Source organism: Chenopodium album, chromosome 21 (genome assembly GCF_948465745.1).
Source record: "Chenopodium album chromosome 21, dcCheAlbu1.1, whole genome shotgun sequence".
Classification (NCBI taxonomy): domain Eukaryota; kingdom Viridiplantae; phylum Streptophyta; class Magnoliopsida; order Caryophyllales; family Amaranthaceae; genus Chenopodium; species Chenopodium album.
Genome location: NC_137854.1, coordinates 37179452 through 37190641, shown reverse-complemented (window position 1 = coordinate 37190641; position 11190 = coordinate 37179452). Strand labels below are relative to the sequence as shown.

Genomic DNA, 11190 nt, shown 5'->3' with positions numbered 1-11190 from the left:
TACACTCTATTACTCTACATTGCTTATAAGATGAGTTGAATAAGAGTGATAGAAACCTAACCCATCATTTAATTTCAAACCATGAGGTTGAATATTTGAATTGGAGTTTTTCTAGCATGATAGTATGATATTGTTTGTGAAATGCTTAATATCAAACCAATATTTCCAAGTATAAAGTATTGATAGATTGCGATGCATAACTAATCGATCAAAAACCTATAAAGGCTATAATGTATTTCACTGGTCCACAACTCCACACACTAATTAACCTCACATTTAATTTTAGCATAGACGCATAGTGGTTGAGTCAATGCACATCTCTTAATTTTAAGATCAAACGATATACTCTTTCAGTTTCTTTTTGTTCACTATACTTAAACTTTTTCCGTTGCACAAAAAGATTTTAAGCAAGAAGCTCAATAGGGAACAGCGGGAGTAAACTTGTGAGTAGATTAAGGGACAAAACCATGTTGGGTTAAGGCGTTAAGCTTGTAACAGAAATGTGTTGGGGACTTGAGTTTCAATCTAAAACAAATAGAGAATGTATCTGATTATGTTGTTTATAAAATGTATCATGTTCATATTATCTGGGAAGATTAAGATTATCTAGCATAATCGTTCCGAAAATGAAATGTCATGAAGGTCCAATATTTGGCATCACAGATGTACGAAAAAATAGAAGTTCTACCATCAAATTCATCATGAAAAGTACGAGCGGGGACCGAGGTTTGAGCCATCAAGAAAAAAGTAAACAGCAGCTGTAAATCAATACAGGATAAGTATTCGATCGACTACTCAAGCTTTTCAATGTAGTATTCTTCTTAATCGACAAAAAAACTTTATACGAAGTGTTACATTTCCGTGTGGATATTAGCTACCTTAGGGTCCGTTTGGCATCGTTGTGGTTTTCTGTTTTTTGGTTTTTTGTTTTTTAAAAGTATATTACATATGTTACATAATGGATCAAAAAATATTTAGACTTATTAAAATCATGATAATTTTGAAAACTGACAACAAAAAAGTGAAAACACCTTTTTCTTGTTTCCTGTTTTTGGTTTTTAGTTTTCAAAAAAACAGGAAACTGAAAACCAAAAATGATGCCAAACAAGCCCTTAGTAAAATGATTTAACGACGCGTTGTGAAGCATTCAACTAGATAGTCTTGTTCTAGTCAGTGAAGCGACGAGGTGTCTGCACATATGCCACCGTCCAGCATAATTTACAATCCGACAAAAATGTAGCTTTCCTTACATGATTGACACTACGGTCATGTGGTCTATTTCTTAACATACACTCCTTAGCCTACAGCAACCCCAGCTACTTCACGTAACACGGTTGAGGGTGCTGCCCTAGTGCCCTCCACCCTCAGGTCATATGAAATTCTAGCAATATAAATTTCTACAGATTGGCCTAGTTGGCTCAACATCTCCTTTCACAATTTAAAGACTACAACTTTTGAGTTCACTTTGTCCCACAAAAGGTTGAAGTGAAAAATCTGTCCAAAAATAAGCACAATAGACGTTTGATCAAATAATTTTCGAAAACCAAAAGGGGGCATGAGAAGAACATCTTGAAAAACAACTCAGAAATTGAAATTCCTCAAAAATCAGCATGTTTCACCAAAAATTTGAAGATGAGATGTGTATACCCTAGTTTATTTCCTATTAAGTCTTCACCTGAAATTATAAGAAAACAGAATAAACACTATAATTTTCAAGCCAACAATGGGTTACAGGCTTGAAATGTTAAGTGTGAATCCATGTCCACAAGGAGGTGCAGAAACATAAGAGAAGCTCGGCCGAGAATGCATGTGTCTGGCATGCTGCAGCCAAGAATTCCAAAATACCACCAAAAATGAAGTGAAGCTCAGCAAAGTAACCCTACTGGAAACACCATATGTAGGTTGCAGTTCAACATTAATATACATAGAAACCTGGAGAGAAACATAGAAAATTACAATGAGCTCATGCAGACATATAGTAGTCTTTCTGCAGACCTCATAGAAATAACAAAGAACATTCCAAAATTTTCCTATCATTGAGATAATCAGAAATCGACAATAGTTTCAAGATTTGTTATTTCATGGCAAGAAATGCACGACATGGATATAACAGTGTATAAAGACCTTGCAAGAAAAGTTACCAATTGAACAAGTTCAGAAATGCAAAAAATTGGCCCATAAGTACAAAATTCACTAGGAATATCCTTTAAATTATCAATTAATAATCAAAAGTTTCATCAATTGATGTACTAAGGACAAAATCACAACAATAAAATAAAGGATCTAAAATTCTTCATTAGAATATTAGATATACTTCAGAATAGGAATATCCAGCAGAAGTTCCTTCCTCAACTAAAAGTTACAATGTAAAGTACAAAACTATCTTCTTATATAATTATATGCTCGAGTTACTGGGTGCAATCGCAAGATAAGCTTGAAAAACATAGTCTGAAAAGCCTGTAACAGGAAACGATTTCAAACATATAAATGGAAGGAGCCTGACAGCAATAGGATGTAGTAGTTGAGTAGACATACAATTCCATTGCAAATTTTAAGTGATGAATTATTAAAATAAATAAATAATAAAAAAATAAAAAAAATTTAAAAAAATAATTAAAAAATAAAAAATAAAAAAAAATAATAATAAAAAAAAAATAAAAAACTTAAGTAATTTCATAAGAGACCCAACACAAGAAAAAGTAGTTAGAATATCAAGGCTCTAAAGAGGAACCCCGGGTCACTGGAAATTAAAAATGTTGGCAATTATACCCACAAAAGCATTGTGAACAGAATTAGGAAATCTGGCAGTGTCTGGTACAGGATAGGCCACATAATTTAAATCAATTAGTCAGCAATTAGCATTTACTTTTGCTACTAAATTAGCTTACATTGCTATTAAGATTGAGTAGGGAGGAAATCAATCAAAGCCTTAATCCCATAAGTCTAGTAGGGAGGAAATCATAAACTAAAATTTTACTAATATACAGGTGAAGTCAGAACTTTCAAAGCATTTCCAAGAAAATCTAGCCAAAAGAACTTAGAATGCTCCAGCTTTCACTGAGCAAGTAATGGATAAGATACCAAAGTTTGCATTGACAGTCCACGAGGTTGTTTACAAGAAAAGAGTCAAAATCAAACTATTGAGGTAATCTTATAGAAAAAAGTAGAGAGCTCAATTAGTAGGGGTAGAGAAGTTAATGTTACTATGTAAAAGATTGAATATGTCTGAAGTTGTATATTTAGCATCAGAATTGAGGATGGTTAACAGTAACACTGCAGAGAGGAAAGCTTTAAAGGTATCATCGTAAAACAAAGCAGGTTGTATTTGTTCAATTAGTCTAATTAACATCAGAATGTTGCTTTTACAGTAGCAACCCAACTTCCAACTTGAATCCTGACAGTCAAAACTTATAGAAAGACTGCTTCTAGAAAATTGGAACCCAGATGGACTGATTGCTCATTATGAGGACAAATTGATCACAGCAGTTCACACTATCAAATATTCTAATCCCATAACAGTGCATACTGAGCACTACACCGTTCCCACGTGTTCAATAGCTAGCTAATAAAAGAAAAATTAAAAGGAATCACCACTATCATGCCCTACAGACTGACGGCAACCCTGACTGCTCAGGGACTCAGAACTTCAGAAGTATAATTCTTGTCAATCAAACACACACAAGATTTATCAAATTTCCTTCATCACAGTACATGAGAAAACCTCCAAGAAAAATATAGCGTCATTGAATTGTACAAAACCTAGGAATTGTTAGTGAATCCTCTATTCCCATCACACCTACCATGATCATCAAAAGTTAATCGCTTATCACCCATTTGGGAAGCATTGAGTTATTGGTCTTGAGGACTCTTGAAAATTTCTGACATCAGAAGAGCCCTATGCCATAGATAGACAATGCATGGAGACGACTTTTAAGTGACATTAAGGACATGAAAAAGAAAAATGAGTTGCAAGTGATGCCACTTGTGTACAGGTTATACTAGAATACTAGATACACAATCCTCATAGAATTGCAGAGGTTTTTGGACATCATTAGAGAGTAGAGCAATTAATTTCGCCTCTTAGCTGCTGCATAAAATTGCTACTAGCAATTGACTTACATCATTAACAATACTTTGGCAATGGAAACGGGTTGGTATAAATAAATGCCTTTGTTGATAACCAAAGACTTATTAAAATGAAATTCTCATAAAAGAGTTTTTACCAAAGGTATTTGGTTAGTGAAAATTCAGCAGGGATTTGCAGATACTACTCACACTAGTTCTTCTTGGAAGGCAAAATAGATCAATCAAGGTTAATTTTGAAACAAAGAGCAGCTAAAAGTGTAACTCTCCCTCCAATCTAAGTCTTGTGCAAAAAGGTTCACACATAAGAATTGACATTCATAGAAGAATGAATCAATGTAAGAGAAATTCAAGGAGTCAAAAAAAATGATAATTATGAAAGAAATTCCAAGGGGAAAAGAAAGACATTCACACTTGATTATATTCATTACAATAAGATGTATCGAGTACTTAGTAGACACGTGTTTGGGAATCACAACAGCCACATTTATGAATAAAGGAATTTGAAACTGTATAGCATCCGATCATGAAGAACAACAGCTTCATTAGGGCAACACTGCAACAGCATATACAGAATTCCAAGTTGAGGCTCCATGTACAAGTGGCAGCCTTTTTACATGGACTTTGGACTTCTTCCAATCACATAACATACACCTAATACCTCCTTGTATAGTTGTATGGCAAATAGATAGGCAAATTATCCACCTAATCAATAATCTCAGCTATTTTTGTCCTCAAATAGACACTAATTTAAGTGGAAAACTTTACTTTACTTGGCCACTGAAATAGTCAAATTATCTCCACAATTGCAAAATCGACTGAAGTTACAACTTTGAAAGCAGGTAGGAAAGTCTAACCTGAAATATTATAATTCTGTTTGCTTCACTCCACTTTGATGCCATCAAAGTTTCAAGACTGTCTTTTGTTCCTCTTAGGTGTGTTGACTATTGGGCTAATAACTCAGTTTAAAAGGTGAACAATAGGGAAATATTTTTTTTTTCCAACAGCAGGTTTACTGTTCTAACTAACTTAGAAGATAAGAGTGATATCTCTTATAAAACTAAGTTCGGGAAGGCCCATATGATAATGTTGGAAAAACTTAATCTACATAAATTCTATGACCACCAAAATCTGTATCAGATGAGACAGAATACAAAAAATATCATGATAAAGGTTTAGGTAGGGTAGCAGCATCCAATAAAATCAAAATTGATACTTCGTATACCAACACATGATAACCAAGTAGAGCACTGAAAGGCAAGAATCAATGTGCAATTGAATTTTCTCACAAATAGCATGGTTATAGAATTCTCTATTACAGCCTTATAGGACACAAGAAAAAATCCTGCATACTATCAATCAATCAAAGCCTTAATCCCATAAGTGGCATCGGCTACATGAACCAAAAATGATTATTCTATATACTCATCCACACAAATCTTCCTCCTTTATCTCTTACGATCAAATGCCTCATGTTCATGCAAATCCATATACTTCATATCCTTCTTAACTCCTTCTAGTCAAGTCCCTCCACAAAAAATGTACCCTAAAACATACAATGCAGTGACAAAAATATACATCCTAGCAGCGTCACAAAATACTCTTAATACCTCATTAAATAGGTAGATAGCCAATAGGATAATCAAAGGAGGTTACAACTTTAAAAACAGATAGGAAAATCCAGCCTAACCCCATAATCATGTCTGCTTCAAAATCCACTTTGATGCCGTCAAAGTTCCAAGACTTTCTTTTGTTCCACTTAGGTGTGTTGACTATTGAACTACTAAGTTAAAGTTTTAAAGATGGATAATTGAAATAAGTCCTGCTTGGCAACATATCCAATGCAGTACCTAACTTAGAGGTTTAAAGCAATAGCTCTTAGTCATACAACTATATTCAGGAAGGCCCAGATGATAATGTCAGACTGCATCTTAGTCCATATGACACTAAGAGGTTTGTTTACTTGCCACATCATCATCATACAAACCTCACACTTAACAAACCTTTCATCAACAATAAACAAACTTGTTCAAAGGTTCATATAGTGGGCCCTACAACTTTTTTTCCTTGAAAAAAAAATAGATAAAAGCTTCACATTTTTGCCAAGTAAGCAAATCAAACCGGTTTGTGTTTACAAACCCCTCCAAAACAAACCTCTACCCAACAACAAGAGGTTTGTCAACAAACCTCTAAATTGTTCCCACAAACCTCTCCACAAACCTCTTATTGCTATTGCCCTAATGATCATCAAAATTTGTATGCCAAACAATAACAATATCATGATAAAGGGTAGAGTAGCAGTGTACAAAAGGAGCATAAGCAGGCACATATTGCCATATTGGTGTGCAAATATTGGGACATCAATTCTATTCACGGGTACGCAGCTTTAAATTGCTCTGTTGCTAGACAAGAAAAAAAGATCCCGAATACTATCCCTTGACTGAAAATGTACCGGCAGTGACAAAAGTTACATCTTACAAAATAAAGCACCAGCGATCAAGCAGCTAAAAATGTTGCTACACCCAAACTATAATCATTCTCGCAATGTAGCATCAACCTCGTATTCATTTCAAACAATTAAACAAACAACTAACAACAAAACTACAGCAACGTTCCACCCTTCAAGCTAACACCACTCCTACCACCTATGTTATACCATACTACATCAAAATCTCATAAAGTTCCAAAATACAATAAAAACACATAAAAATGCTTGCAAATAGCTGCATCCAACTTTCAGAACAGTTTATACATACAATGCCATAGCACGAAGTTGTACAATCACAAGAACAAACAACCAAAAACAAAGTAACTTAAATAATTGTTCAAACAACAACGGAGGAGGGATAACCTGATCAAGTCTTAGTCTTTCGACGAAGACGTTTCCTGAGCTTCTTGTACTTATGCTTGTTCATCTTCTTCTTCCTCTTCTTCTTCACACTATCAGCCCACATCATTCCCGGGTCCTCAGACCCCAACCCAGGTGGCGAAATCGGGTCCAAAAAATACCCAAGTGAAAAACTCGGGTAAATCTGCGATTTGCTGAAATGGGTAACTTCCATTAAACCCTGATTGCTAGGGTTTAACCCATCTCCATGGTCAAACTTGGTTTGACCAAGAAGAAATGATTGGTTAAACAACAATGGAGGAGAGAGATTTGTGGGGTTTTGATGGGTTAATGTTGCAATGATTCTGGTGGAAGATGGTCTGCGAATTAGTTCTCGCAACAGCCGAGCCATGTATTCTGGGTAAGAGAGAAATAATGTAGAAAATGCTTAAAAAGATTGAGTTTTTTAGGGATTTAGGATGAAAAATTCTGGGAATTTGAGCATGCTGAAGTATAACCTTTGAATTGGGTTCTTTGATTTGTTTTAATTTTTGGGAGAACAGATTTAGAAGAGAGGGAATTAGGGCAAAGTTTTGTAGCAAGGGTTTATTGATTTGGGAGGGGAAGTGAATTTGGGAAAGAGAGAGGGTGCAAAAATAAAAAGAAGAGGATTTAGAAAATATGCCCTCACGCAGGATCGAACTACGGACCTCCAGTTTACAAGACTGGCGCTCTACCACTGAGCTATAAGGGCTTCCTGTTAATCTTTTTCGATAAAATGTCATAGACTTAAGAAATTTCAATGTCTAGTTCATCAAACTTTGATTGCTCTTGAATGTTGAGTTATGATCAAATATAACCTGATTAACTTATTTATTAATTAATTAATACACTTTTAAGTGTTTGATAATAATTTTCATAAGGAAATTCTGTCATTTAATAAATCCCATGTCATATAGACATATACATTTTCAACACCAACCGGTTATAGTCATTAAACCATACTAATTTTGTTTAAATGGTGAGAAAAGCTTAGACTATGGTCTACAACCTTCACGGTTTATTTGTCCAAAATTTGCAAGTTATTAGGTGTTGGAATTGAAGTGGGGGAGGGGAAGCAATAATAGAGATATCCACTTTTGTCTTCCAAACACTTTTAAATAGCAAGATTTGTACCCCAAAATTAGTAGGGTATAAGAATCTTACCAATTAAACCTAAAAGATAATGATGTCGACGAATTTCGATACAAGAGTACAGTTTGGAAATATATATCATTCCAACACTAAGCATGCATATACGTTTCCAATCATATTAAATACATGGCCTACACCATTTTGTATGCATATACGTGTCATTTCAATCTTAAGCATGTATAATTTGACTCATTAACTACATGGTCTACACCATTTTTGTCATGCACTACTAATTAAACCATTTCATCCACTACTTAACAATGCTTGATTAAGTAATAAGGGTTTAAGACTATAACCTCATAACTTGAAATCATGAAATCAAATTCAAATTAATAATACCTCCGTCCCCTTTTGATAGTCCCTTATGGGCATTTTTCACGGGAATTAATAAACATAAATAAGAATAGTAAAATTACATTGAAAAGGTAAATTGACATTGGGTATGCAAAAAAGTAGAGAGAGAAAAATAATAAAAGTACATGGGAAAACAAAATTTACATGGAAAATTTAAATTTGCACATGTTGCAAATTGGAGGAAAATTTGGTAAAAAATTAATATTAATGGTTGTTGGAAAAAGCAAATGGGGTGAACATCTTGGGACTAAAATTTGTCCATAAGAAACTATCAAAAGGGGACGGAGGGAGTATTATATATTTAGGATGGGGATCTCCTTATCCTTTACGCGAAGTATAGGAGCAAGACCTGATTTATTACAAATTCAAACAAATTTCATTTATGAAATGACATTTTCTGTAATTAAGTTGCATTGAAATTTGTGCTTGATGATTTTAAAACATGCAAAGTATAGTGTTATTGTTTGTGGGCCATTATGACAAGCTAAGGGGTAAGTTTTGGGATTGACGTCGTGTCGTTGTTAAAACCTATTCATCAATTTTTATTCACTCCACCTTCTTTATGTTCATCTTCTTCTTTCCACATTCTTCTTCTTCTTCTTCCTCTTGTTCAGTTTTTTCTTCCTCCCACCTACCTTTATTTTCAAGCTAGTTCGACTTCACTAACCTCACTATTGCATTTTGTCAAAATATTAAACGAAAACCTAAAACAAAAGGGGGAAATAAAAGAGCTAGGTTAACCCTAAAGTGTAAGTGAACTGTCCTTCTCTCATTAGTTATGACTTGTTTAATGTTGCACAGGCATACTTTACACTATTGAAATTGAAGGTTGAAAAAGGAGACAGAAAACAAGGGAAAGAGAGGAATAATAAGGTAAGAACTGATAAAATAACAACAATCAACTTAAGTTATTGGTTTTTCTCTTTACCTAAATACAAAGTACCCTTTGATAAACATGAAGGTACTTTTTTTTAAAAAAACTAAAACATAAATTGGTACTTTTTTAAAAAAAAAAAATAAATAAATAAAACATGAAGGTACTCGTAACTCACTAAGGGGCCGTTTAGCTGGGGGTATTCATTAAAGGAAATGAGAATCAACTGCTCTCATTCCCTTTGTTGCTGTTTGTTAGGCTTTTTTTCCCCCTTATCTTTACTCTCACCATTCCCCCAATTCCTTCCAAGTTGATTCCCCACCCCTAGGTATTTCTATTCTCATTCCCTATCCACCCAACAACACCATACCACCATCCTACTTCATACAGAAACCATCGGAAAACCTAGCCACTGCACCATCGGCAATCCCCCTCCCTTTGCCGCACCTCCCTGCCGCACGCCGCGACCGCAAAATTCTTCTCTACCCGGAAAAACCTCCCCCAAACCCGCAAAACCCTAGAAACAATTTCTTTCTCTTCGTAAAAACGTTGCTTGGCATTCCCACCACCCTCAAAACCTTAGCCACTAAGGTTTCGAGGGGCAAGAGAGGTGCGGCGAAGGGTGGCGAGTGGTAGGGGAGGGTGAGACGAGTGGTGGGGTGGCTGAAAAAAGGTGGGAAGTAAAGCAATTAGGTACTTATGTGGTGGTTGGATTGGTGACAGTGTTTCCTTTTGTTGTCAAAACAAACAACATAGAAAATTTAATGTATTGTCATTCCATTGTTTTCCTTTTCCTTTGTTCATTCCATTCTTTTTCTTTCCCTTGGTCATTCCATTATCTTTACCCTGTATAAACCAAACGGCCCCTAACATCTGTTTTCTTAAAGTATTGTATTATTATTTCGTCTCCTTACCTTAAAAAATAGGAAAAAAATTCATTAACTTTCAAGATTGGGCCGTGATCATCAGAGAAGGCCCATATTTTCCTATCGTCTTCTAACCCTTATTCCCAACCTCTCTTATAAAACCCCAAACCAATCTTTCTTTACCCAAATCATCTTTGACGAAACCCTAATTTATCGTCTTCGACCTCCCTCGTTTTTTTGTTTCTCATCTTTTTTTCAATTACTATCAACATGTTCCTGCATTTTATTTTATTATTCATCAATCAATTTTCTGCAAATTTGCTTCACGAGGCGTTGCGTTAATCGGCTTTTTTCGATTCCGATGAACGTGTCAAGGGGAGCATATATAAACAATCCTGCAATTTCAACTTCGATTTGATTTATTTCAAATCTTTAGCAACTGCGATTAAATTCTTGATTCGTAGTTTGCAATTTTGAAGTTCGAATTTGCGACATTTAAATTTCTAACTAATATTGAATTCATTGTTGCTTCATATGGTGAACTCTCTCCCTGTAAATGAGAAGTGTTCTAGTTTCCGAAGCATAAATTGATTAAAATTGCCAGTCTTAAACAGCTCGATGAATGGATTAATCTATTAATCTCTTTACTTTCATCGCGTTACCTGTCTACTGGTACATTTTCAATACTTTCAATTTTAATTTTTTGAATACATTGAAGTTCAAGTTTTTTGATGCAATTTTCTTTATTTTATTTTATTATTTTTATTGAAGCTGTAAGTAAGTTTTGTTGAATATATTATTAATATTCTTGAAAGTTTTGAACTTTGTTTTGAAATGTTGGATTTGATGCTATTGAAGTTGAATTGAACTTTACAAAATGTGCATCACTCCGAATGTGAAAAACAATAATAATTTATTTTGTAAGTAATTCACTTGAGATGGATAATTTGAATATTGGAGGAATTGATATCATAAAGATTTAATGTGTATTT

The 11190-nt window shown here is 34.5% G+C and overlaps 1 long non-coding RNA gene and 2 other non-coding genes across 3 annotated transcripts; 1 reads left to right on the top strand and 2 right to left on the bottom strand.

The window, feature by feature from the left end:
* Positions 1 to 1569: 1569 nt before the first annotated feature.
* On the bottom strand, positions 1570 to 7654 carry LOC145602804 (uncharacterized). The gene is made up of 2 exons (XR_014104621.1): positions 6935 to 7654; positions 1570 to 1932 (listed from the first exon to the last, which is right to left on the bottom strand). It is a non-coding gene; the product is annotated as an uncharacterized LOC145602804 (long non-coding RNA).
* On the bottom strand, positions 7593 to 7664 carry TRNAT-UGU (transfer RNA threonine (anticodon UGU)). Its single transcript has one exon. It is a non-coding gene; the product is annotated as a tRNA-Thr (tRNA).
* A 3058-nt stretch (positions 7665 to 10722) lies between these two features.
* LOC145603322 (small nucleolar RNA snoR137) lies at positions 10723 to 10878 on the top strand. Its single transcript, XR_014104834.1, has one exon. It is a non-coding gene; the product is annotated as a small nucleolar RNA snoR137 (small nucleolar RNA).
* Positions 10879 to 11190: the final 312 nt, after the last annotated feature.